Genomic DNA, 27,753 nt, shown 5'->3' with positions numbered 1-27,753 from the left:
AAGAAAACACAAAGTCCTCTCCTTGTATATATATTATCTGTCTTGTCACTCCAGCCACTGGGTGGTGGATCCCGACATAGTGGTGTAGGAGGGGTTGGCCCCTTTGATCCACTCTTATCTACCCTAGAGCAGTGTGAGGCCCAGGGCTCCCCAGCTCAGCTAGGCCAGGCCTATAATTCATACACTCCGGCCTCCTGGCTTCAGAGGGGCTTTGATGGTGAAACTGCAGTCCTAGCTGGTACCAGCCACACCCTCCCCCAGGCTCTGGGGATTAGGGCGTGGGGGGGGGCAACTGCATTCCTGCAGACCACCTCACCTCCAATCCCCTGCTGGTGGGGCCTCTCAGGCTTCTGTGGGCCTGGCCCAGAGGCTCTAATGGCCCATGAGGAAAATTGTGTAGCATTTCAACTGGAGAAATGAGGAAGTGAGATTGTTTCTCCTCAGGAACCTCAGGCCTTCCTCTGAGACAAGCCCTTTCCAATGGCATCCGTGTGAGTCAACCCCCAGTGCCTGGAGCCCGGAAGCACCCTCCTTGGTGCTGGGCAGACCTGCCTTAGCAGTTCCAGGAGAGAAAGAGCCAGCTAGCAGCAGTGGGACAGGGTCACCTACCTGCTGCTTCCACCCCTGACAAGTGTCAGCCTTCGCTGCTCTCTAACAAGGCAGGGTCTTTGCCCTGGATAAGAGTATCCATCTACTGCCTATTCAACCATAAGCTCCTTTGAGGGCAAAGCTGTGCCTTCAGTCCCTATATCTCAGGATTTGGCATAGGTCTCTGCGGAGAAGGGACACGGGCACTTCCAGGAGGCTTCCTTCTGCTCATGACCTATGCCTTTCATTTGTCCTTGGTGGCACGAGAACCTGTCCAGGACCAGAGCTGATCGGGGAATCAGAACTCCTGGGTCTAACCTGTTCTGCTCTCTGCAGCAGCTGCCCCACCCGTGAACCCCACACTGGCAGTGGTGGAGGGAGGTGGGCTGGGCTCTTTGGCTGAAGGCTCCCTCCACCACGGCTTTCAGAAGCCTGTGGAGATGTGGCCAGCCCCACAAAGAGCTGTGTCCCTTGAAGTGCTTCCAGTTAACATTTCCTCCCTGGAGGAGATAAACAGCAGGCCCGATGACATCAGCGTGGCTGCCTAGGGCTTAAAGCAGGAGGACTGACTATTCAGGGGCTCCTCTGAATTCCAGTTTGTGTGTTGGTGCTACTCTCTCAGCAATGTCATCTCTCGCCTTCACAACAATCTCCAGAGGCGGGGAGAGCAAATATTACTGTCTGATTTATCCATGAGAATTTCTTTCGAGACTAAGAAAATTTAAATGGGGACGCCTGGGTGGCTCAGCGGGGACGCCTTTAGCCCAGGGCGTGACCCTGGAGACCCGGGATCGAGTCCCACGTCGGGCTCCCGGTGCATGGAGCCTGCTTCTCCCTCTGCCTGTGTCTCTGCCTCTCTCTCTCTCTGTGTCTGTGTCTCTCATGAATAAACAAATAAAATATTTTAAAAAAATAAAATAAAACCTAGAGTCTACGAAAAAGAAAGAAATGACAGAAAGAAACTTACGCGGCTTGCCCAAGACTTCACCACCACCACGTGAGAGCCAGACTTGAACGTCAAGCTCCCGGCTCTTGCCTGCGAACCGCATGCGCTAGGGCAGAGCCGGCTCCCGAGGCTCCCAACGCGGGTCTCTCCCCCTGACCCCGGGACTCGGGAGGCGGGAGGGAAGGGCCAAGCCGTCGGACGCGAACTCCAGGGTGGGGATGCACCCCACCTCCCACTCCTGCCCAGAACAATCAGCCATCTGTTCCCTCATCCAGTATTCACCGAGCACTTACGTCGTACCAAGCACAACGGGCGCCGCCCATCCTCGGGGGAAGGGCTCCAGGCCCCCCGGCCATGCCGGACACTTCCGAGAGTCCCTATACGCACACACCGACGGCAAAGTCTAACTTATAAATGAGGGGCGGTAAGACATGAACAGTAACTAATAATACAAAGAACAAGGGTGACAACACCCCGTGACATGAGTTGCGCCGATGCGGTCTCAAACATCTCCTCGCACTCTACTCACCCCTCCTCGCCTCTGGACGACGGCAGGCGACGAGCCGGAGGAGACGAAGGGACGTGATGACGCAGCCCCGTGACGTAGACCGAGGCTCTCGTTGCCCTTCGGCAGATTCGCCAGATCGGCAAAGGCGGCCCTTCTGCGGCCCACCTCCCCGGGGAACTGGAACCCCGGAAACACAAACCAAGGATGGGGCACGGGCACTACTGCGCTGTGCTAGGAGCCGGCCGCGGAGGTGCAGGCGGATGCGGCGGGGAGAGAGAAGGGGTCTCATCCTAACATGGAATCGGAGGATGGGGAACGGAGACTCCGACGCCTGCGCCCTAAGAAGCACGGCGGCCTGGGATGGGTTTCCCGCTCTAGGGTGGTGGCGTAGGACTGCGACTTGGCTGCTGACCAATGAGCGCCCGCCCCCGGCTGTCCCCCGCGCTCCGGCCAATCAGCTTACGGCTTGGGCGCTGGCGGGACTTCCCGCCTTGCCTTGCGCTGCTCGCGGGCACTGCGGCCCACGCCACACCCTCGAGGGACTCGCCTACGCCTTTTTATTAATTGGCAGAAGAGACGGAGGTAATGAGCTAATGACAAGAAAGCTGGGCCCAGGAGGCCGGTGTGGGAGCCAGGGGAGACTCTGGGAAGAGGGCCACTGCAGGTGAGGCCGCCGTGGGCCGCGGGGACAGGCAGCGCGCCGCCCCTGCCGGCCTGCGGGTGCGGGCGGCCTAGACTGCAGAGGACACTTGAAAGTTAGTTTTTCAAAGATGTATTTATTTATTCATGAGAGAGAGAGAGGCAGAGACACAGGCAGAGGGAGAAGCCGGCCCCCGGCGGCGAGCCCAAGGCAGGCCCTCAGTCGCTGAGCCACCCGGGCGTCCCTCTAGCCCTTTCTAATAGCAAGTCCCAAAGGAAGGCCCTGAGCGTGGTCACCGGGACACCGCGCCTTCCTCGTCCCCCAGTCTCACGGGCAGTAGCAGGTCCCCATGAAGCCACCCTCTGGCTTCCCTGACACTCCGTCTAGCGTATCAGCAATTCCAACAACCCCAACAGTCCTGTAACTTGCTGCCTGCATTGTGTTCCCTCTATTCTCAAACTTTCTGGATTTTGGATTCCTTTACAGTCTTTTTTTTTTTTAAGATTTTATTTATTTATTCATGAGAGACACACAGGCAGAGGGAGAAGCAGGCTCCATGCGGGGAGCCCGACGCGGGACTCCATCCCGGGCCTCCAGGATCACGCCCTGGGCTGCAGGCGGCGCTAAGCCGCGGAGCCGCCGGGGCTGCCCTCCTTTACAGTCTTAACTATTGTTGGTGATATGTTGATATTTAATAAGATAAATCTGGTTTTCATTCCCATTCTTGCCACACAGCTCCTAAAACCCTTGGAATTTCCTAAGTGATGAGAGCTTTCAAGGTGTCTTTTGTTATGTTAATGAGATAACTTTGAGAAAGCTCCGAGGATGAGGGGCTGGTTGCCGGGACAACCAATGTTGTGATTAGAGGGCTGGAACTACTTCTATCCCACCCCTCTAACCCCGGGAGAGGGAATAGGAGCTGTATGTATATTGAGTTCAACCACCAGTGGTCAATGACTTAATCAATTATTCCTCTGGGAAAAAAAAAAATATTCCTCTGTAATGAAGCCTTTATAAAAACTCAAAACAGGGCAGCCCCGGTGGCTCCGCGGTTTAGCGCCTCCTGCAGCCCAGGGCGTGATCTTGGAGCCTCGGGATCGAGTCCCACGTCTGGCTCCCAGCATAGAGCCTGCTTGTGTCTCTGCCTCTGTGTGCGTGTGTGTCTCTATGAATAAATAAATAAAGTCTTTTAAGAAAAAAATCTCAAAAAATAGGGAGGGCAGAGCTTCTGTGTTAGTGAAGAGGTGAGGCTGAGGAGCGTGCCTTGTTCAAGAGAGAGCAGGGAAGCTCCACCCTTTCCACATACCTTGCCCTATGCATCTCTTCCATCTTCTGTTCCGGGAGTAATACACCCTTTTATAATAAACTGATGATCTAGTAAATAAAATGTTTCTCGAGTTTTGTGAGCCACTCTAGCAGATTAATCTAAATCCAGGAAGGGGGTCATTGGAACCTCTGATAGATGAGAAGCACAGATGACAACATGAGCTTTTTTTTTTCTTGTAAGATTTTTTTTAAATTTTTTTTATTATTTATTTATGATAGTCACAGAGAGAGAGAGAATGGCAGAGACATGGGCAGAGGTAGAAGCAGGCTCCATGCACCGGGAGCCCGACGTGGGACTCGATCCCGGGTCTCCAGGATCGTGCCCTGGGCCAAAGGCAGGCGCTAAACCACTGCGCCACCCAGGGATCCCTCTTTTAAGATTTTATTTATGTATTCATAAGAGACCCAGAGAGAGAGAGAAGCAGGCTCCATGCAGGGAGCCCGATGTGGGACGCAATCCCGGTTCTCCAGGATCACAACGTGAGCTGAAGGCAGAGGGCTCAACCACTGAGCCACCTGGGCATCCCAACATTAGCTTTTGATTGGGATCTAAAGGGGTGAAGGAAGTAGGGGACAGTGTTGTAAGGCTAAGCCTTAAGCCTGTGGGATCTGATGCCATCTCCAGGGAGAGACAGTGTCAGAATTCCATTGTATTATAGGACACCCAGTTGGTGTCAGAGAACAGCTTGGTGGTGTGGGAAAACACACACGTTGGGATTGGGTGCAGAGTGTTGTGTTCCAGACACAAAATAGCTGGATTCTCTGTACTGCTATTGGCCAAACTAGAAATTAAAACAAAAAATTAGGGATGCCTGGGCATCTGCCTCTCTCTCTGCCTCTCTCTGTGTGTCTCTTGAGTAAATAAATAAAATCTTTTAAAAAAAAGAACATCTAAAAAAATACGGATTCATTTAAATGAACAATAATGATCTCATTCCATGTTAACATAAATAACATTTTTAGTTTTATTTATTTTTATTTTTTTTACATTTTTAGTTTTAAAGATTATATTACAGAATAAAAATATACATGTGAGCAGAGTGGCATTGTTTTACATGTCTGCAAATCTCTTTATTCTCTGGATGAATAAAGGACAACTGGATTCTCGTATCCGCTTCTGCATTCAATCTACTGTGATATGCTGTTTTTTTTGAAGTGCGAAGAAATTCTGGCCTCACTCAGATTCGCCACTGAACAGGTAATGTGTTCATAGCTTTTTCTTGTTTTCTAGTTTTTTTAGAGAGGGATAGAAGGAGGTGGGGAGAAGGGGCAGAGAGAGAGAGAGAGAGAATCCTAAGTAGCCTCCTTAATCAGCATGGAGCCCAACAGGGGACTCAATCTCACGACCCTGAGTTCATGACCTGAGCCAAAATCAAGAGTTGGACGCTTGATAGACTGTGCCACCCAGGCTCTCCTTTCATTGCCTTTTCTGATAATTGTGTGTATTCTTCTCTGATTCTCAACAAGTGGTATAGCTTCATAAAGGTAACTTCCAATGTGGAATTTGAAACCATATCATTGAACTTTTATACTCTGTTACAATGAAATACACTAGTCTCTCTTGAATTTTGAATGGGTCTTTGTATCTATTCATGATTTTGTCATCTTACGGATTGATCATTTAAAAAATCATTGTTGGGGATAAAAAAGGGAGGGGGGGATCCCTGGGTGGCTCAGCGGTTTGGCGCCTGCCTTTGGCCCAGGGCCTGGTCCTGGAGTCCCAGGGTCGAGTCCCATGTTGGGCTCCCTGCAGGGAGCCTACTTCTCCCTCTGCCTGTGTCTCTGCCTTTCTCTCTGTGTCTCTCATGAATAAATAAAATCTTAAAAAAAAAATCATCATTAGGGCATCTGGCTGGCTCAGTTGGTAGAGCATGTGACTCTTGATCTCAGGGTCGTGAATTGAAGCCCCACAATGGACATGGAGCCTACCAATATATATATATATATATATATATATATATATATATATATATATATATATATATATATATATATATATATGGGTTCATTAAATCATAAGACTTCTGGGCAGCCCAGGTGGCTCAGCGGTTTAGCGCCGCCTTCAGCCCAGGGTGTGATCCTGGAGACCTGGGATCGAGGACCATGTCCGGCTCCCTACGTGGAGCTTTCTCCCACTGCCTGCGTCTCTGCCTCTCTCTTTCTCTGTGTCTCTCATGAATGAATGAATGAATGAATGAATGAATAAATACATAAATAAATAATCTTTAAAAAAAAATCATAAGACTTCTCCAAGCAAGGGCCTATCTCATATAATATCAAAGCTACATTCATTGATCTCAACACCAATCCCATCAGAAGGCTTTAAGTATTAGGCAGCTGTCAACCTCACAGAGGTGGATACAAGGTTTCCAAAATTCTAATTTCTACTTTAAAGCTGATGTTTTATAATTGGCAACAAACGATTACTATCAGTTGTTTTCATTGAAGTGACAGTCTCACTTTGATCACTTTCAAAAATATCTGCAAAATATCCAAGTCTAATAAATAATTTGTCATTCTTTGAAGTAAAAAAATAATAAAAATAGTGTTCGTGAAGAAAGCAGCTAGTTCACTTCACAACTCCCAAAACTCGCACCTGCTTTTTCCTCAAAACAACCATCTTTAACATGTACTAGAAGTGCTTCATGTGAATTTCCTTTTTTTTTTTTTTTTAAGATTTTATTTATTTATTCATGAGAGACGCAGAGAGAGAGAGAGGCCGAGACACAGGCAGAGGGAGAAGCCGGCTCCATGCAAGGAGCCCAATGTGGGACTCAATCCCCGGTCTCCAGGATCACACCCTGGGCTGCAGGCGGTGCTAAACCGCTGCGCCACCTGGGCTGCCCTCGTGTGTATTTTCTATATCATCACATGGAACAATTAAAAAAAAACAAAACAAAAAACCTTGGGTTAAGATTCAATAAAATTAGGGGCACCTGGTGGCTTAGTCATTTAAGTGTCTGCCTTTTGTTCAGGTCATGATCTCAGGGTCCTGGGATCGAGTCCCGCATCAGGCTTCCTGCTCAGCTTGGAGCCTGCTTCTCCCTCTCTGCTCCTCCCACTGCTTGTGCTCTCTCTCTCTCAAATAGATAAAAATAAAATCTTTAAAAAAAAAAAAAAAGATTCAACAAAATCAATCTTATACAGCTTCATCAAAAACATTCTTTTTTTTTTTTTTTCATCAAAAACATTCTTGAGTGAAACGGACTTTTTTTTTTTTTTTCTTCAAATACCCAGTAATGGGATCCCTGGATGGCGCAGCGGTTTAGCGCCTGCCTTTGGCCCAGGGCGCGATCCTGGAGACCCGGGATCTAATCCCACGTCGGGCTCCGGGTGCATGGAGCCTGCTTCTTCCTCTTCCTGTGTCTCTGCCTCTCTCTCTCTCTCTATCATAAAAAAAAAAACATAAAGAGGGGCACCTAGCTGGCTCATCTGTGGAACATGCAGCTCTTGATCTCAAGCTTGTGAGTTCAAGCCCCACGTTGGGTGTAGAGATTACTTAAAATCTTAAAAATGATAACATAAGGGCAGCCCGGGTGGCTCAGCGGTTTATCGCCGCCTTCAGCCAGGGCGTAATCCTGGAGACCTGGGATCGAGTCCCATGTCAGGCTCCCTGCATGGACCCTGCTTCTCCCTCTGCCTGTGTCTCTGCCTTTCTCTGTGTGTCTCTCATGAGTAAATAAATAAAATCTTTTTAAAAAATGATAACATAATATCCACATAAGTGGCCCAACTTAACAAAGAACATTTTACTGATCCATCTGAAGCTCCTTTTGTGCCATCTTTTAGCCTTCTCTGTCTTCCATCTCAAGGCAATGAGTCTCCTCAAGTTTTTTATTTTTATTTTTGTATTCATGAGAGACACAGAGAGAGGGGCAGAGACATAGGCAGAAGAAGAAGCAGTCCCTGCAATTCAGGACTCAAACCCAGGACCCCAGGATCGTGATCTGAGCCCAAGGCAGACATTCAACCACTGAGCCACCCAGGTTCCCTGAAGTTTTTTATTTTTAGTCTTTTCATAATATCTTCAGTGCAAAAAAAAAAATATCTTCAGTGCATATGTATGCAGCCCTAAACAACTATAATTAAGTTTATTATGATTTTGAAGTTAGTTACTTTTTTCCTTTTTGCTAGTTTTCCTGTCAAGACACATAGGCCACGCCCACCCATAAGTACCAAACACAGCCTGTGAGCATCAGGGGGTTCCACTTGGCACTCCTGGACTGCTTCTAATTCGTGAGGCTGTCATCTTAAATGTATGATTGAAGGGGAAGGAGTATGGACAATACACATCACTTCTGCCCGCATCCCATTGGGTAGGACTCCTGGTCCCAATATAATAGCAAGAGTATCTTGCTACACATCTGGGGAACATGAAGCCTGGTCTCCAATGTGTAAATGCCCCTGGTGAGGAACGCCTGAGGGGCTCAGTGGTTGAGCGTCTACCTTTGGCTCAGGACATGATCCCGGGGTCCAGGGTCCAGGGATCGAGTCTTGCATCGGGCTCCCCAGAGGGAGCCTGCTTCTCCCTCTGCCTGTGTCTCTGCTTCTCTCTGAGTCTCTCATGAATAAATAAATAAAATCTTTAAAAAAAATCAATATGTGTGTTCAGTGAATGAATAAATGAATGAATTCTCAGCTCTGTCAAGGGCAGTCCATGTGGTCTCAAACAAATGACTTTACCCATCTGGCCCTCAGTTTGTTAGTCGTTGGAGCACGGGCACAGACAGGACCATCACTGTCCCTCCCAGGACCAGTTGCTGCGTCACCAGGGGAGCCCTGGTCACAGAGCAGCAGAATCGGAGGACAGGAGGATAAATGAACTCAGCGCTCTGAACTGAAGGAGTGTGGGCACTAGCAGAGCAGAACTCTGAGAAGATGCAAAGAGCACAGAGAGAGAGCCAGCAGGTTTCCCCTCTCAGAAGGTAAGGCACGCAGTTAGGAGGGGCCACTCTCTCTCTGTCCAAAACTTCCTGCCTCCTGTGGGTCCCCTGGTTTAAAAAAAGACAAACGTGGTTTTAGAACTGCAAGGGCTCTCTAGCCCTAGGCTCCCAGCTCTCTGCTCCAGGAAACTTCTATTTTTTTTTTTTTTTTTTAAAGTAACCTCTACACCTGATGTGGGGCTCGAAACTCAAGATCGAGTTGCATACTCTTCCGACTGAGCCAGCCAGATGCCCCATGTTCCAGGAAACTTCTAAACACGGCACCTCAGCACTGCCCTGTACTAGATTGCTGTAGCCTGGGGCCTGGGACCAAATACTTGGCCTTCATTCACTCATTAATTATGATGTACTAGGCATTGTCCTGAGCGCTGGGACACAGTTAAGTGAATAAACCAGTCTCTGGTCTCAATCCATTCAAATTGGAAAAACAGCATAAAACAGGCAATCAATTTCAGGTTGTAATAAGTACCGCAAAGAAAAACAAAGCAGTATTGGGGTTGCTAGGGTGGTTGACAGAGACTCATTCATCCACGTCATCCTCTCCTTGGCTGAGGTGCAGGGGCTGCCAGCTGCGGAGAAGAGAGGTATAGATAGGGAATGTGAGAACAAAAGAGAAGGAAGAGAGACCATGATTCATGCCCTGGTTAGCTAAGCCCTATTAGGTGCCAAAAGCTGCTGGTGGCCCAGAGCCCTGGCCTTCCTGGTACTCACCGTGAGTTCATACCCTGTGCCCCCAGGCTTTCTCCAGGGGACTCCTGCCCCAAGGTTGTGAGCTCATGACAGTGTGGCAGTGGCCTCAGGGGAGACCTCTGAAGGAGACAGGTGGACAGCCCAAATGTGACCACAAAACACCAGCTGACAGTTGCCCCAAGATAACCTGGTTGGAATCATTCATTTCTTTTTTTTTTTTTAATTTTTATTTATTTAATGATAGTCACAGAGAGAGAGAGAGGCAGAGACATAGGCAGAGGGAGAAGCAGGCTCCATGCACCAGGAGCCCGACGTGGGATTCGATCCTGGGTCTCCAGGATCGCGCCCTGGGCCAAAGGCAGGCGCTAAACCCCTGCGCCACCCAGGGATCCCAGAATCATTCATTTCTGATGGAAGAGTAAAAGCAGATCAGCATTTTCCCTCAAAATCAAGGGGCCCCTGAGGCAGCTGTCATTTTGAGAGGGCTATGCATGCAAGACCCTCCTGAGCCAGCCTGTCCAGGAGCTCAGGAAAAAACTGAGCCCCAGGGAGCAGTGAGTCACCACTGCATGATAGCTGTAGCCACCCAGCCTGGGGCCGAGAGCAGACATCAGGAGGGCTGACTCAAGACTGCTCTGGAGACAGGGGCAGCAGGGGCAGCAGCCAGGTACTACATAGCTCCTTCCCACAAGGCCATCACCCCATCCCTACCCTCCAGGGTCAGCACCTGGGCACTGCCTGGCACTAAATTGCTCAAGGCAACCGGGTAGGCCCACTTGTCTGTGAAGTTGTCCCTAATTCTCTCCTGGATGGGAAATCCAGAGCCCTCCATGTGGCAGCAGATACCAAAAAAGGAAAGAAAACAATCCTTCCTTTAAGGAGATCATAATCTTCTAGAGCTGATTAAGAACTGAGCATGAGGAGGGCGGGGCATATATGTGCATGTTCAGGTAAGTGTGTGTGTGGGGGGGGGTGTGTGCGCACGCGTGCATGTGTGCACATCTCATGTATGACATTACAGACACATGAGAGGCCACCTCACCCAGTGTGGGCCTTCTGGAGGGATGAGTGGGACCTGCCAGCGTAAGTGCAAGAGCCCTTACACAAGGGAGCAAAGAAGTAGAGGATCAGTGTGTCCACAGAGTGAAAATGGAGAAAGCACAGCCACCACCTCCTTAATGTAATTACACTAAAGGTATAACTTACTTCCTCGTTTTCTTTTAACCCAGGGCTTCAACACATCTAGCATATCTGCAGACAATGCACCATTAACCATGCTTGCGTGTGGCCAAACAGTCCTATCCCCTTTTGTTATCAAATTCTTGGTGGGTGAGTCATAGGAGATAAGTATAAGAAGTTTCACATGGAGTAAAAAAAAAGATAGTAGGGTGACCAACTGTCCCAATTTTAGCACCAAATGTTCTGCGTCCCAGGAAATCCTGGGTCCCAGGTGATCCAGGACAACAGGTCATCCTCAAAAGGACAGTGCAAGAAGAGAGAGGAAGCCAGGCACCTGGCTAGCTGATCAGTTGACCACCTTGGGGAGGTGAAGGTTGGCTGCAGGTGACAGGATGTGTCTATGTGTGACAGAGGGAAAGTCTTCTCCTTTGGTACATGAACCCTGGCACACCTTGGTCCGCATTATCACCCTGTCCTGATGCCCCTGGGCAGTTGTCATCTGTCTCTGACTGGTAGACCCTGCACAGCCCCCCAGCAGTGTGTTTCCTCACCTCTCAGTGACCCCTTGGGAGGGGCACACTGGGCTTCCACCCCCCCCCCCCCCTTCAACAAATAGAGCATGGCTGGCATCCTCCCTGGCCTTATAGCAAGCCCCAGTGGAGTTGTGCTTTGACGATGTCTCCAAGCAGCTGCCTTTAACCCGTTCCTGCCCAGCATCCCAGCATCCTCCCTGGACACATGGATCCTCTTACTCACATTCTGTGCCTGCTACAACCTTGAACACTGACTCATACCACATAGGGGAGGATGTCAGAGCAGCCTAAGCCACGGGCAATACGGCTTTTCGAGACTTCTCCTCTGAAAGGAGATATCTAAGCCCCCACCCAGCCAAGGCAGGGTCAGCAGGAGCAGCAATGTTGTTCCACTGATGCCACGCGTCTACCAGACCCCACGTCTGCCCGCAAGCCACCAGTCACGCTCAATGCCGCCTCTGTTGCGAGGTTGCTCGTGAAAAGCCCCTGTGTTTTGACTCCTGGCTCCAGTGAGGTCTTCAATACAAGGTCTCCATTCATGCCAGGCTGGCCCTCCTCGGCTGCACAGGCAGCCCCTGCTCCCTGAGGAAAGCTGCCTGGGGTACAGGGTGAATCTTCCCCCTCAGCTCCCACAAAGGCCAAGCACACGCTGCCTGTATTCTCTCCCTCCACTCAGCACTGCCTTCTGTCTGCCTCCTGGGAAACCCTGACACGGGCTCAGAGGATCAAGGCCCAGGAATGCACACCGCAGTGGGTCTCTGGGAGTCTATACCTGTCTGTTAACAGCCATCCAAGCTCCTGCCTGCCACAAAATGTCAGTGAGAGGACACAGACAATGAAGCATAGAGGAAGAAAACCAACTGTCTGAAAGGTGCCTACCTCTAGGAACTGAATAAAGAGAGCCAGATCTGGGAAATAGGGCAACTTTATTAGTTGGAGATTTGGTTGCCTGGCTTTTCGAAGCTTAATGAGTTTTGTGGTATATTCAGAATCCAACCAATAGAATAGAACAGTGGTCCTCAAACTTGATCATGCATCAGAATCATCTGGAAGGCTTGGTACAACACAAATTGCTGGGCCACCCAACAGTTGGTGATTCATCGGGATTGGGGTGGGGCTTGGGAATTTGCATTCTTACCAAGTTCCCAAGAGATGATGATGCTACAGTCAGAGGACCTCACTTTAAGAACCATCAGAATATAACTGAGCTGGGTGGCTCAGTTGATTGAGCATCTGCCCTCAGCTCAGGTCATGATCCCAGGGTCCTGGGATCAAGTCTCACATCGGGCTCCCTGCTCAGCAGAGAGCCTCCTGCTTCCTCTCCCTCTGCCCCTCCCCCTCACTCTCTCTGTCTTTCTCTCTCTCTCTCTGACTCTTGCTCACTTTCTCAAATAAATAAAATCTTTTTTTTAAAGGTTTTATTTATTTATTTATAGAGACACAGAGAGAGAGAGGCAGAGAAGAGGGAGAAGCAGGCACCATGCAGAGAGCCTAACGTGGAACTCGATCCAGGGTCTCCAGGATCACGCCCTGGGCTGCAGGCAGCGCTAAACTGCTGCACCACCAGGGCTGCCCTCAAATAAATAAAATCTTAAATAAAATAAAATAAAATAAAATAAAAATAACCACTAGAATACGGTCTCCCTTGTTAAAAAAAAGACAACAGGCCCAACATGGAGTCACTTATGCTAAGACCCATGCCACCTAACCCAACTTTGGTTTCAGCCTTTCCTAGGAATGTAATTTTCACCGGTCAGTCTGGAATTTCCTGGTCAACACCAGTGAGGAAATCTCCCTGATAGACATCTGGCATCCTCCAAAGGAAGATGACTTTGCCTGAAGGATTCGGTCCTTGTGAGAATCACCGCCTTGCCCTCCTTCTACCTGTAAGTTTTCCATTTGGTACAACTTCTCAGAGCTCCTTCTACTTACTAGATGGGATGCTGCTGATTCATGAGTCACCGAATAAAGCCAGTAAGGTCTTCACATTTATTCACTTCAATTTTGTTCTTTAACAGCCCTGACCTCAAGGAGGTTATAAATCATTTGAGTTCCCAAAGGCAGTTCCAGAGCAGAAAGTACCCATGAGTGTGATCCTGGAGACCCAGGATCGAGTCCCACGTCGAGCTCCTTGCATGGAGCCTGCTTCTCCCTCTGTCTGTGTCTCTGCCTCTCTCTCTCTCTGTGTCTCTCATGAATAAATAAATAAAATCTTAGAAAGAAGAAAGAAAGAAAGAAAGAAAGAAAGAAAGAAAGAAAGAAAGAAAGAAAGAAAGAAAGAAGAAAAGAAAAGAAAGAAAAGAAAAGAAAAGAAAGAAAAGAAAAGAAAGAAAAGAAAAGAAAAAAGAAAAGAAAAGAAAAGAACCCATGAAAGCAAGGCACACTGACTACATCAGACTTGGGGGGAGTCGGGGGAAAAAAAGAGGGAGAGGTGTTGAGCGCTTACAATGTTCTATTCATCTCACATGATCATCACGAAGGTCTATAAGGTAGGTAGTCATTTCTCTACTTCACAGATGAGGGAAAAAAGGCTCAAAGGTCCATCACTTCCCCAAGGGTAAGCAAGTAAGAGCGTTAGGCTGTTCAGCATTCTGAGGCCAGGCTGCCTGACACCAGAGGGGAGGTGGGGTTTGTCAGAGGACCTTACTTTAGGAAAAGTTAACTCAAGCTAGCTAGTGAATGTGATGAGCCGTGAAGAGGGGTGGGTAGTTTGTGAAATGCCATATTGAAATGGGGGAGAATGTTGTGCCCAAGATTGCGAATCCGAGAAACCACCAAGGAGCAGACACCGATCCAAGTACGTGAGGGTTTATTAACAAGCTCGAGCTTGGGTCCAAGTACACCCGACCCAGCGGACCAGGGACTTGGACCCCGAGGTGGGATCCAGCTGAGTTTTATGGGCTGGTCTAGGGGACCTCCAGAAGGGGGGGAGGAATTTCTCAAGTTCTGTTTACATTCTGATATGGGGCTTTCACGGGCATTAAGCTCTGCTCTCATTCTAATATGGGGCTTCCTGCCGCCGGCTTGAGCTCTATTCTCATTCTAATATGGAGCTTAACTGAAGTAAGGTAAAGTTCAGCTCTTATTCACAGGGGCCGGAGATGGCTTTACTTGGGCTAACGCTGAACTCAAGGTGGAATGGCCTTTTCTCAGCCTCCACAGAGAGAAGAGGGAGGGAGGTATTCTCCATGTTGGATGGAGTAAGAATCAAGAAGGTGAAACAGACTGTTCGTGGCAAGGGTGGTCCTGTTGAAAGGCAGTAAGAAGTGAGTTGTAGAGACTGGGAAGAGGAGACCCCAGGCTGCTGTCAGACTCTGAGTGTCACACAGAGACCCCTGGGCCAGGTACGAGCGTCCAGCAGGTACTGGTGAAGGTTCTAACATCAACAACGGTGTGAGTAGGCTGGGGCTTGAGGGAAGCGAGTCTGGCAGCCAGTGGGGAGTGAGGAGAGCCTGAAGCAAGCCTACTACCTACCGAGTTGTAGGTCAGGGCAGCCAGTGAGCAAGGTCATTTCCTAATATTGGTATGTGAGAAGTGGAGCACTTCTGCATAGGTTGTGCAAGCCAATGTGGGGTGTTTCTTCTGTTTTGTTTTTTTTTTTAAGATTGTATTTTTAAGTCATCTCTACCGCTGACAGGGCTCAGACTTCTGAGCCCAAGGTCAGGAATCCCAAGCTCCACTGACAGAAGCCAGCCAGGTGCCCTCCGTGCAATCTACTGTCACCACTCCTAACCCACCCCCCAAACATGAGATTATCTAGGGGTTGTCTTCTGTTTTATTCCTCACCTTCTGAGGGGTCCTGGTGTCCCCCAAAGAACCCAGCATCTTGCAGGGAAGGGAAGAGAAATTCGTGTGAAATAAATGGGCACAATGCGGGCCAGCAGACATTTTCCCAGACTGCCAATGGCCTCAGGACGGCGAGTGTTCCTCTCTGTGTCTCAAAAGTGTCTTAAAATGAGAATTCTATGGGCGCTTTCCCAGTCTCTTTCTTCACTCCTTATGACGTCCTGGAAGCTTATTCCCTTTTGTTCGGCCTCCGAAGGGGAAGGAGAACAAAAGAACCCTGAGCCAAATGAGGCTCCTTTTAAAGGCCCTCCCTCAGAAAGAGAGAACATTCTCACTTGCCCCGGAGTGGGTGGGGTGCATCCGTCTCCACGACCTGCCATCACAGCGGCTGGCCACCCCAGGGAGCGAGCAGGAGAGCCTGGGGACCATCCCCTGTCACCTGACTTCACAGAAGTATCTTCTTACAGGGGCACGAGAACTCGAGGCTGCAAAGGGAGATCCTTAATTTTATTTGTCCTCAGGTTCTATCTTCTAGTGCGTGGGCAGCAGGCCAGGCCAGGCCCACAGAAGAAAGCCGCCCTTCGCCTCGCGGCGCCATGGAGCTGGGCCAGAGGGTGGGGGAGATGCTGTTTGCAAGAGGCACTTTGGAAATTCCTCGCATTTTTTGGCCTTTGTCTCTGGGCATTGAGATGGAGATCCACGTTTGACTCTGCGGAGAGCTCCGGGTCTCTCCTTTGCATTCAAAAGGAAGCTCCTAGCTGGGGGCAGGAGGAATTTGTGGCTGTTTTCTCATCTCAATGACCAGTCACTCGGGGGTGGGGGGAGAGGAGGGGAGATTGGTTTTGGTTCCCTGCTCTTTACTGCCTGTCCTTCTCTCACCTCTGGCCCCAGAGCCAGGCCCGGGTCCTAACGGGTGTAAACAGGACACCCACCCTTTCTGAGATGAGCTGCCCCCAGCTCTCTGCGGGCCCCGGAGAATAGCAGAGGCGCCCGGCAGCAGGCCTGCCCGGGAGCTGGTCGCCAGGGGCTGGGGACTCCGTTAGCCCAAGCAAGCCCCTGCCCCTCCCGCAGAGCACAGGAACCCGGCCTCATCCTTCCACTTCCCAACCTGGGGGTGCCCAGGGCACCGAAGGGACGGTCAAGGCGTGTTTTGCGTGAGACCAACATTAAGGAAGGGCTCGGACGCCATCACCAGTCTCCGCCAAGAGATTAGCCAGAAGGCCCGGTTGGCCTGCAATCCCGACTGCTTCCACTGGCCTATCGGCCCAGCAAGGCTTCTGCAGTCGTCCTGAGGGAAGACCCCTCCGTTACCACTTTGAGACCCTGTCCTTGGGTTCTCCCGCTAAACTGGCTGGCACCCACTCCCACCAGATGCCACTTTGGGAATGAATGGATTCCCAAGCAGCGGTGGGTGGGGGCAGAGGAAACGCGGAGGCCCCAGGCGGCACCAAAGTCATAGCCTGCTCCCCAATACTGCCAGGTAGCTTCTCTGCTCACTCCCTTCCTGATTCCATCCAAATCACCTACACTCTGAAAGACTCATTGTATCCCTCTTGTGACCAAGATGAATCTTCATCGAGGAGAGTTGGCCCAAAGGAGGGGAGATACTACAAGTGGAATGAGGCAGAAACTTCTGTGACAGGTCCCCAGTGTTTTCTCGGAGACGCTTGTACCTACTGTTGGGTTTTGTCCCCACCAGCGCAACCACTCGGACTTGATCTCCCTCCAAGAAGCAAAAAGAACACTGACCTAAGGGCCAGCGGGTGTGGACCGAGAATGCCAGGCCTCCATAACTCACTGCGCGCCCGCGGGCCGACCGCTTAACCTCTGAGCTTCAGTTCTCTGTGATCAATGAACCGGTTGGCAAGATCCCTGATGTCCCTGGCTCAAGTGTGAGCGCTGCGTCTTAACCCCGGGAGCAACTCCTCCATCTCCCCCTGCAGCTGCTCAGGAGCTGGCCCTGCCCCCAGGGGACCGGCCATGGCTGAGATCCAGGTTCCGATTCCCCCGTGGTCCCCCCTCCCCACGTGGGTGCCTGTGCAGGGAGAACCCCAGGCAGCCAGTGGCCACCCTTCTGGGCAACATGGGCTCTGCAGCCCAGACTGCGCATTCCTCCAGACGTTCAGGGGCCTTACAATTGCTTCCCGACAGGGCGCTGGGGGTGCAGGGGTTCCTTCTGGGTGCTGGGGCCACTGACTAAACGGACTCAGAATCCATCCGAGTTCTGGCAACTTCTCCAAATGTATGTCTACTCCTGTTTGTATTTATTTATTTAGTCTTTTTCAACCTCAAGGAACACTTTTTTTTTTTTTCCTGTGAAAAGGGATTATATTGAATTGCTAGCCATAGCATTCCCCCTCTCCTCTCCAGAGGATAAGCTCAACAACTGCTTTCCCATAACATCCTGGACACCCAAAAGATGGCTCTTTTTTCCCTCTTTTTTAAAGATTTATTTATTCATGAGAACACAGAAGGAGAGAAAGGCAGAGACACAGGCAGAGGGAGAAGCTGGCTCCACGGAGTGACCCCAAGGTGGACTCGACACCAGTTTTCCAGGATCACACCCTGGGTTGAAGGTGGCGCTAAACCGCTGAGCCACCAGGGCTGCCCTCTTTTTTTGCCCTCTTTTTTTTCCCTCTTGCGCTGGCTGCCTCACCTGTGTGAAAGGGGGATGCCTCACCCCCTCCACCAGGCTAGGTCGCCTCAGCCACAAGCTCTCTTCAGATCTCCGCTCGTGTCAGGGGGTGTGGGTGTGCTGCTGTGTGTGTTGTGTCACTTGCTGTGTGTCTCCCCGGGTGTGTGTCCCTCTGTGGCCCTTGGAGCTCTGTTTCTCTTGCTCTGTAGGTGTGTGTGTGTCACTCTGTGCATATGTGCCTGCCTGCATGTATCTCCTTGGCATCTCTGCATACATCTCTCTGGGTCAATGTGCACATGACCCTGTTGTAGGAGAGACATGAGGGTTCAAAGTTGACAGCCAAGAAAGAATTCTTGAGATGTCTTTTGTGCAAAAAAGTGGTTTTATTGAAGCACAAGGTCAAGACCCGTGGGTGGAAAGAGCTATACTGGGGTCAAGAAGTGTGGTCCATTATATACACTCAAGTTGGGAGGGGGTCAGGGAGAGCACAAGCCTCCCAGGTATTTTGGAAACAAGGTTTCCAGGATCCCGAGGGGACTAGCCATTGTTAGGAAAGGTCATTTATTAGTGTTTAGTAAAAACTCAGTCATGAGACCCTTGAGATGTATATCGGTGGGTTATATCCTTTGGGGATGATTGCCAACCTGTATCTGGGGGAGTAGAGATAAAGGAAGTTTCCAGAGGAATCTTTCTGTGTTCAAGTGGACTCACAGGATCCTGGCGGTGGGGCTAAGATTGCCTTTTGCCCTTAGCAAGAATTAACATCGAGACAGCTGAGTCCCTAAGAGGAATGTCACTCTGCCTGTTTCAAGGACTTGTCAGTGGGCTACAGGTAATAAAGAAATTTAATTTTTTTTTTGCCTTTGCTTCCCACATCAGTCCTGCTACTTCAGTGGAGTCATCCTATTTTCTCCTTTCATTCACTGCCAAACTTCTCAAGTGTTTTCTGTAGGCAACCAGTTGGGGCTGGGCCCTCAAGACCAGCCTCTGTTCTAAGCCTGTGTCCTCTCAGAGGCTAGAGTCAGCACAGCCAACCTCCAAAACTACAAGTCTAAGGCTAGAACTAATTTTTTAAGGTTTACTTACGTACTTATTTATTTACTTACTTATTTTTTTAAAGGATTTTATTTATTTATTCATGAGAGACAGAGAGAGTCAGAGGGAAAAGCAGCCTCCCTGGGGATCCCTGGGTGGCTCAATGGTTTAGTACCTGCCTTCAGCCCCGGCCATGATCCTGGAGTCCCGGGATCGAGTTCCGGGATCAAGTCCCACATCAGGCTCCCTGCATGGAGCCTGTTTCTCCCTCTGCCTGTGTCTCTGCCTCTGTGTGTGTGTGTGTGTGTGTGTGTGTGTGTGTGTGTCGCTCATGAATAAATAAATAAAATCTTAAAAAAAAAAAAGAAGCAGGCTCCCTGCCGGGAGCCCAATGCGGGACTTGATCCCAGGACACCAGGATCACACCAAGCCAAAGGCAGACACACAACCACTGAGCCACGCAAGCGCCCCCTACTTATTTATTTTAGAGAGAAAGAGGGTACAAGTGGGGGTAGGAGCTGAGGGAGAGAGAGAATATCCCTGCTGGGTGCAGAACTCCATGTGGGGAGAAATCTCATAATCCTGAGATCATGAACTGAGCCGAAATCAAGAGTCAGATGCTTAACCGACAGACCGAGCCACCCCGGTGCCCCTAAGGCCAGGAGTACTGATGAGTGATGCGCGTTTTACCAGTCTCCATGCATGACAGAGGAGAGGGGCTGTCCTATACCATTCAATCAAGCTTCCTCATTAGACATTCTCTCTTCAGAATTCCTCCGAAAGCATCACTTTACTGTGAACTCTATACTGGATGGATGAGCTGACCTCAGAAGACCTGTCACAACCTCAGCTCCCAAGTGAGCCGGGGCGTGTGGACCAGGGGTGAGCGCACCTGACCCAGGGGTAACCATGCCTGGCAGCTAGTGAATTCTGAACCACTACTTAGGGAGTGGAGGTCCACATAGAAGGAGAGCCCTGGGGGTTGTCAGTGAGAGAAGCAGAATGACAGAAAGAAAAACAAGGACAAAGAGACGTCGAGATCACTCTATGGCTGAGTAGGGTCAGTGCCCTCCTGACAAGAAGCTGCAGATCCAGAGTGACGTAAAGCCCTGGTGGCCCTGTCACCACGCACCTTGCCTCCCTGGTGCCTGTCTTGCCCACCAGCAGGCCTCAGTGGGGCCTTGGTGGAGCTGGTTAAAGGGGTCAGGAAACACCTCCTACCCCAGAGTAACATTCCCTGGGTTAATCATCCAGGTCAGATGGATGGCTCGTGGGGATCCCTGGTACCCTTCCTAGAGATACAATCTGTTAGCCTGATGCTGGGGCGGGGGGAGTGTGGCACGATTCACTATTTCCAGATTTCAAAGTTGAGAGGGACCACCACTGAGAGGCTTTCCTCCTCCATCGTGTCCTTCTCAGACCCTCCATGAGGACACTTGTTCCCCATTGTCCCATCAAGAGAAATTCCAGATCTCTGTGTTTGGGTGGTGAGGACCCCTCACAAGCACCCACTATTTTGTTGGGTCCCCGTGCATCCTCTCCACCCATTGTGCTCACTCTGGGCCATACTGCCCAAGGGGACTGAGTGAAACTGGAGAAGAATGTGTGGAAGTTTGTGGCTTTCATCTCTTAAACAAATAGCAAATTCCTCCAGGCCAATGCCTCAGGCCTTAAACAATGATGTGTTCGGGAAGGCTCTAAGGCGTTACCTTAGCAACGCCCAGGCTGTTTTCAGGCAAGATCTCATTAAAGAGGAAAAAGAACAAAAATAATAAAGGGACGAGTCTGGATGGCGTCCAGGAGTGGGGGTCTTTGGGCTGAGTGTGTGTGTTTTGTTTTGTGTTTGCAGTCCGCCCTCCAGCTGAGTTTCTTCTCAGCTCCCCAGTGGGGTCCACATCATGAAGGTTGCCCACTGGCATACTAATGGCAAGCTAGGAAAAGACAGAATGCAAAAGGGGAATGGGTTAGAAAGGGAAGGATGTCATAGCAGGGACCACCTAAATGGAAGTGACCTGTATAAAGCCTGCCAGGCTGGCTCTTGAAATCCACCAAAGGTCACGGTGAAGTTTTGGAATATAGGTGAGGTCTGGACCCGACGACCAAGTAAGAAGTCTTGAGATGTCATTGATGCAAAATGGTGGGTTTATTAAAGCACGGGAACAGGACCCATGGGCAGGAAGAGCGGCTGTCCTGGGCCTCTGAGGGGTGGCTGATTATATACCTGGGAGTTGGGAGGGTTTGAGGATAGCATACTCTCTAAGGAATGTTGGAAGCGAGGTTTCCAGGACCTTGAGGGGGTAACTATCATTGGGAAAAGGTCACTTATTACTGTCTAATAAAACCTGAGTCATGAGATCCTTCAGATGTGTATCAGTGGACCATGTGCTTGAGGGATGATCACCAACACGTATCTTGGGGGTTTAAAGATAAAGGAAATTTCTAAAGGAATTTTTATATGTTAAAGTAGACTTACAGGCTCCTGGGGGTTGGGCTGAGATTACCTTCTGCCTTTAGCAAAGTATGAACATTGAGGCATTTGAGTCCATAGAGGAAGGTCGTCCCTTTGTCTGTTTCAAGGACTTGTCAATGTACTTTGTCCTGAGCTAGTCCTGTTTCCTCATCAATGGGAGGAAGAGAACGAGTCTCTTTGTACACGACCAATGCTTGGGGTTAGGCAGGACAGAGGCCTGCATGGTGGCAATCCATCAGACACTCGCTGCTCACGCTGCAGTCTGTGGAGCAGCAGCAGAGGCATCACCTGGGAACTTGGCAGAAATGCAGAATGCCAGGCTGCCTCAGGCCTACTGACCGAGTCTGCATTCTGACAAAACCCCCAAACTCTGATTCGTTTGGGAGCTGCAGTTTGAGAAGGTGCTGGGCAGGGCCTACCTTTGTCGTGTCCAAGTACATACTAAGATAAGGGGGCACTTCCATACCAAAGCAGGCATATCCTGTTTGTTGATAAAGCATGTTTGTGTGTTTGCTTGTTTGTTTGCTCTAAAGAGTTTATTTTTAAGTAATCTCTTTACTCAATGTGGGGCTCGAACTCAAAAACCCAAGATCAAGGAGTTGCATGCTCTACCAGCTGAGCTAGCCAGGGCCCCCAGTGTGTTTGTTTTTTAACATTGAAGCTTTGTGGTGATTGATGTAGGAAAGATGTTAGGATCTGAAGCCAACAACCAAGAAAGAATTCTTGAGATGTCTTTTGTGCAAAAAGGTGGTTTTATTGAAGCACGAGGTCAAGACCCGTGGGTGGAAAGAGCTGCACTGCGGTCCTGAGGTATGGCCCATTATATACATTCAAGAGGGGGTCAGGGAGAGCACAAGCCTCCCAGGTATTTTGGAAACAAGGTTTCCAGGATCCCGAGGGGACTAGCCATTGTTAGGAAAGGTCATTTATTAGTGTTTAGTAAAAACTCAGTCATGAGACCCTTGAGATGTATATCGGTAGGTCATATCCTTGGGGGATGATTGCCAACCTGTATCTGGGGGAGTAGAGATAAAGGAAGTTTCCAGAGGAATCTTTCTGTGTTCAAGTGGACTCACAGGATCCTGGCGGTGGGGCTAAGATTGCCTTTTGCCCTTAGCAAGAATTAACATCGAGACAGCTGAGTCCCTAAGAGGAATGTCACTCTGCCTGTTTCAGGGACTTGTTAATGGCCTGGAAGTAGTAAGGAAATTTAATAATTTCTCCTCTGCCTTTGTTTCCCACATCAGTGATGATGTCCAGGATGGTGCTGATGATGTTGGTGACATTAGGTACTGTAATGGGTTGGATTATGTCCAAGAGAAACGTTCAAGTTCTAACCCTGGTACCTGTGCATGTGACCTTATTTGGAAATAGGGCTTTTGCAGATGTAATCAAGACATGGTTATGAGGGTGGGCCCTAATCTGATAACTGGTGTCCTTTTAAGAAGAGAGAAATTTGGACACAGATACTCAGGAAGAATGGCATGTGATGACAGAGGTAGAGGTTGGAGTTATGCTGTCACAAACCAAGGACCACCAAGGATTGCTGTCAGCCACCAGGAATTAGGACAGAGGCCCAGAACAGATTCTCCCTCAGAGGCCCTAAGAAACAACATTGCCGACACCTTGATTTTATTTTATTTTTTAAAAGATTTATTTATTCATTTATTTATGATAGACAGAGAGAGAGAGAGGGAGAGAGAGAGAGAGAGGCAGAGACACAGTAGGAGGGAGAAGCAGGCTCCATGCCGGGAGCCCCACGCGGGACTCCAGGATCACGCCCTGGGCCAAAGGCAGGCGCCAAACCGCTGAGCCACCCAGGGATCCCCGACACCTTGATTTTAAACTCCAGAGCTCTGTGAGACAATGACTACTGTTGTTTTAAGCCACCCAGTGTGTGGTGGTTTGTTACAGCAACCCTAGGACGCTCATTAGAAACTTCCCTCTTGAGAGCAACTTCATTTACGATATTGTGAAAGCAGAGGCAGATGAGGCATTGTATTCAGTTTTACCAATAAGAAAGTCCCTTATTACTTTGAGGGGTCACCCCAGTGCTCTGTGGAGCCTGCTGGGTCTGTGATAAGGGGCTCACTGGCAGGAACTGTGGGCCTGCTGGCCAGCCTGTGCACCTGCCCTGAGGACACCAAAAGGGAAGACTAATGCCACAGGGCTCATCCCTTCTCCATCTCCACCATCCACATCATAGTGTTGCCAGCAACATGTGATCTGGCCCAAAACTATGCATCCTTTTTGTTATCCAGAAGTATGTATTTGGGTTGCCAAGTGTCACCTTAGAGTCACACTTTCTCCAAATCCTCTACTCTTATTTTCTTTATAATACTTGACACCATTCATGGTACTCCTGTATATTTATAGAATTACTTTTATATTTCCTTTTTTTAAAAGATTTTATTTATTTATTCATGAAAGACAGAGAGAGAGAGAGAGAGAGGCAGAGGGAGAAACAGGCTCCATGCAGGGAGCCCGACGCAGGACTTGATCCCGGGTCTCCAGGATCACACCCTGGACTGTAGGCGGCTCTAAATCGCTGCGCCACCAGGGCTGCCCATAGAATTACTTTTATATTTCCTGTTTTCCCTACTTGAATGTAAATTCTGGTCCCCAGAGCTGAGCTTCACCCATGACAGTTTCTCCCTAAAGGATGGGAAGAGAACCTGTTAAAAATATGGCACGTGTGTGTTCTGAAACATCAAGCAGCCACTGAAAAGAAAGAGTTGGGTCTGGGGTCCTGGGTGGCTCAGTCAAGTAAGCATCTGCCTTCAGCTCAGGTCAGGATCCCAAGGTCCTGGGATTGAGATCCTGTCAGGCTTCTGGCTCAGGGGGGAGCCTGCTTCTCCCTCTCCTTCTCTCCCTTCTCATGCTTGCTCTCGTGCTCAATCTCTCTCTCTCTCTCTCTCTCTCTCTCTGTCTCTGTCTCTCACTTACTCTCTCAAATAAATAAATAAAATCTTTCAAAAAAAAAAAAAGAGGGGTACCTGGATGGCTTAGTGGTTAAGCGTCTACCTTCAGCTCAGGACGTGATCCCTCTTCTCCCTCTGCTTATGTCTCTGCCTCTCTCTGTATGTCTCTCATGAGTAAATAAATAAGGGGCGCCTGGGTGGCTCAGTGGTTGAGCAGCTGTCTTTGGCTTGGGTTATGATCCCGGGGTCCTGGGATCGAGTCCTGCATCTGGCTCCCCAAGGGGAGACTGCTTCTCCCTCTGCCTGTGTCTCTGCCTTTCTCTCTGTGTCTCTCATGAATAAATAAATAAAATATTTTTTAAATGAGTAAAAATAAAATCTTTGGGGAAAAAAAAAAGTTGGGCCCGTGTTCAGTCCATGGAGAGATGGCTGTTAAGTAGAGGAGCAGTTTGAGCAGTGATACACATTGTTTGATCCTGCTTTTTAATATAGATCCCCTATATAAACAGCTAAGTGTCAGCTGGGGCTACCTCTTGGAGGTGGCATTAGAGGGGAGTGTGGTGTGAGCCAGGAGCCCAGGACCAGGGCTAGGCTAAAGGATGTGGGAGTCAGGGGAGGAAAATGCAGGAAAGACACCAAGGACAGATCCTACCTTTGACCAAGGGCTGACAGTTCCTGACCAAGGGCCTTTATACTATGACCAAGGCTATAGTTCCAAGGAATCTCTTGTCCCTTTATCCATCCCTGCTGCCACCGAATTGTGCAAGCCCAGAAGGCACTGGTGGAAATCTCCAGGAAGAGCATCCCTGCTGCTCCTCTGTGACCTAATGAAGGAGCCCCCAAGGACTGTTAGGCTAGTTGCTGAAAACAAGTCACAGAAGTGTGGAGCTGCCCCTCAGCTGTGAGGTAGGGGGTAGATCTGGTGGGTGGGTTACAGTAGGTGAGAGAATGTTACCAAAGGGCTATACTGAGAATGCTCACTGCCCCCACCTATCATCTTCCCACCAAGACCATGACAAAGGGCACACACACACCTAGATGCTCTGTCACAGTGAGCCCCAAACCTCTCAGCCTCCCCATCCCAATCCAAAAAGCAATTATATCAGAGCCATCACTAGGATTAAAGTGATAGCACAGCTAGAAAAAACCCCTGGAACCAGCCAGGAACAAAAAAGGTGTTCAGTAGGGCGCTTGGGTGGCTCAGTCCATTGTGTCTGTTTTCAACTCCGGTCAGGATCCTGGCATCCCCAGATAGAGTCCGCTTGGGGCTTCCTGCTCAGTGGGGAGCCTGCTTCTCCCTCTCCTTCCTGCTTGTGCTCACTCTCACTATCTCTGTCTCTCTCAAATAAATAAATACATATATATATATATATATATATTTTTTTTTTTTTTTTTTTTTTTTTTTTTAAAGTGGGGCAGCCTGGGTGGCTCAGCGGCTTAGCGCCACCTTCAGCCCAGGGTGTGATCCTGGGGACCCGGGATAGAGTCCCATACCAGGCTCCCTGCTCAGTGGGGAGCCTGCTTCTCCCTCTCCTTCTGCTCTTCCTTGGCTCATGTTCTCTCTTGGTATTTCTCTGTCTCAAATGAATAAATAAAAATCTTAAAAATATATAAAATAAAAATAAGAAAGTGTTCAGTAAAAGATGAAGTTGTTACATAACAGAGTGTGCTCTGTTCCCAGGACCTCCCTGGGCATCATGAGGGAATAAAGATCAATAAGCTGATGTGCCCATACCCACCTCCCAGAAGCCAACTATCTGCTTGGTGAAATGAGACAGGCCTGCAGGGAGAGAAACTTCTGGGCACTAGGTGGGGTGTGCCAGGTAGGGACAACTCCAGGCAGCACCTGGGCCTCCCGTATCCTGTGCTCATCTTTGCCCCCACCTTGGCTGCGGCACCCAGCTTCGCTGGGGGCATGAGGGCATCCAACAGCACCTGTCAGATGTATCTGTGACCATTCTGCCCCGAGGCTTCTCTAACCAGAACGGGTACTCTGGCCATTCATTCATACACGTGACAGGACAATTCTCGGCCAATGAGGGATGGAAGCTGCTTGATAAATGCTGCCCTGTTCTTCACAGGACAATTCTGAGACTCATTCTATGTGCTCCTCAGAGGTTCCCTGCATGATGGAGCCCCAGCTGCCACCGCAGTGACCAGTCTGCAAAGGCATCCATGGACTGGCTTGCCCTTCCTGGTTTGCTCTCTCCAACCAATCCAAATCTATTCTTTGGGATCATTTTATTTATTTATCTTTATTTTATTTTGGAAGGGGAGATCATTTTATAAAACGAGCTGCCTGGATCCAGCTCCTCATCTCAGGTCTTCTTCCCCAGTAGGGAAAGAAGGTAAGATAGCAGTGCCCAGCTCAAGGCACCAGCTGGAAGCTCAGATGGCCTTTGCCTGTTGCTGGGGCTGTGAGCTGGGGCAAGGCCCTTCCCCCATCCCCTGGAGTGGCACCAGTTCAGTCACTCTTGAATGTGCTAATCAGGGCTCTCCAGGGAAACAGAACCAATAGGAAAATAAAGAAATATACAAAAGGAGATTTACTGGGACACTTGGGTGGCTCAGTGGTTGAGCATCTGCCTTCGGCTCAGGGCATGATCCCGGGGTTCTGGGATCAGGTCCCACATCAGGCTCCCCGCAGGGAGACTGCTTCTCCCTCTGCCTGGGTCTCTCATGAGTCTCTCATGAATAAATAAAAACTTTTTTTTTTTTTTTTTTAAAGGAGATTTACGGTAGGAACTGGCTCATCTGGTTGAAGAGACCAGGAAGTCCCACGATCTGCATTGGCAAGCTGAAGAAGCAGGAAAGCTGATGGGGTGATTCAGTCTGAGGCTGAAGGCTGATGCACTCAGGAATGTACCCAGAAACAATTTGCCAACTCTCTGGGCATTCCTCTGCTAGTCAAGGTGAAATATAAAATTAATCATCACACTGAAGGTTGCTGTGAAGGTCACCTGAGAGAGATGGTTTATCATTGACATTGAAGACACAGTCTCTGGAGCCAGACTCCTAGATTCCTCGACTTGTCATCTGTGCTACCCTAAAGAAGTCATTTAATCTCTCTGCCTCAGTGTTCTCAAATGTGACATGGGGATGATAGTAATAGTGCCAGCCTCCCAGGGTTGTGAGCATTAAATGAATTGATACACGTCAAGTATCTGAAGCAGTCTCCAAGGACTAAGATAGCGTCTGCAAAGCATCGCAGAGTACCTGTTGCTTTTCAAAATATTGGGTAAAGTATAAGGCTAGCACAAGAAAACCTGGGAGGATATTTTTGTGACTTAGAAACCGGAAAGGACATTTTATTTTTTTAAAGATTTTATTTATTTATTTATTCATGAGAGACACAGAGAGAGAGAGGCAGAGACACAGGCAGAGGGAAAAGCAGCCTCCATACAGGGAGCATGATGTGGGACTTGATCCCGGGTCTCCAGGATCACACTCTGGGCCGAAGGCAGGGGCCCAACCACTGAACCACCCAGGCATCCCTGGAAAGGATGTCTTAAAACTTTAAAAGCACACAACAACAACAAAAATAAATAAAAGC

General features: G+C 49.4%; 2 long non-coding RNA genes across 6 annotated transcripts in view; one reads left to right on the top strand and one right to left on the bottom strand.

Moving 5' to 3' along the window:
• The window catches only part of LOC140609290 (uncharacterized), a 101,809-nt gene extending 99,297 nt beyond the window's left edge, over positions 1-2,512 (bottom strand). The window contains exon 1 of one of the 3 annotated variants that reach the window (XR_012011187.1): positions 2,064-2,512. This is a non-coding gene — a long non-coding RNA (uncharacterized lncRNA). The remainder of the gene's footprint in view (positions 1-2,063) is intronic. The other 2 variants (XR_012011186.1, XR_012011185.1) reach the window with 2 other exon arrangements.
• Positions 1,881-27,753, top strand: LOC140609289 (uncharacterized). 3 transcript variants are annotated; one of them, XR_012011182.1, is made up of 5 exons: positions 1,881-2,624; positions 5,101-5,206; positions 8,707-8,933; positions 13,079-13,239; positions 26,929-27,753. It is a non-coding gene; the product is annotated as an uncharacterized lncRNA (long non-coding RNA). The 3 variants fall into 3 exon arrangements; XR_012011184.1 differs by lacking the exons at positions 13,079-13,239; positions 26,929-27,753 and adding an exon at positions 12,790-13,072 and having other exon boundaries at positions 1,886-2,624; XR_012011183.1 differs by lacking the exons at positions 13,079-13,239; positions 26,929-27,753 and adding an exon at positions 9,109-12,759 and having other exon boundaries at positions 1,887-2,624.

Source organism: Canis lupus, chromosome 18 (genome assembly GCF_048164855.1).
Source record: "Canis lupus baileyi chromosome 18, mCanLup2.hap1, whole genome shotgun sequence".
NCBI classification, from domain to species: Eukaryota; Metazoa; Chordata; class Mammalia; order Carnivora; family Canidae; genus Canis; species Canis lupus.
Note: the sequence above shows the minus strand (reverse complement) of the source record. Positions and strands in the feature narration are given on the sequence as shown.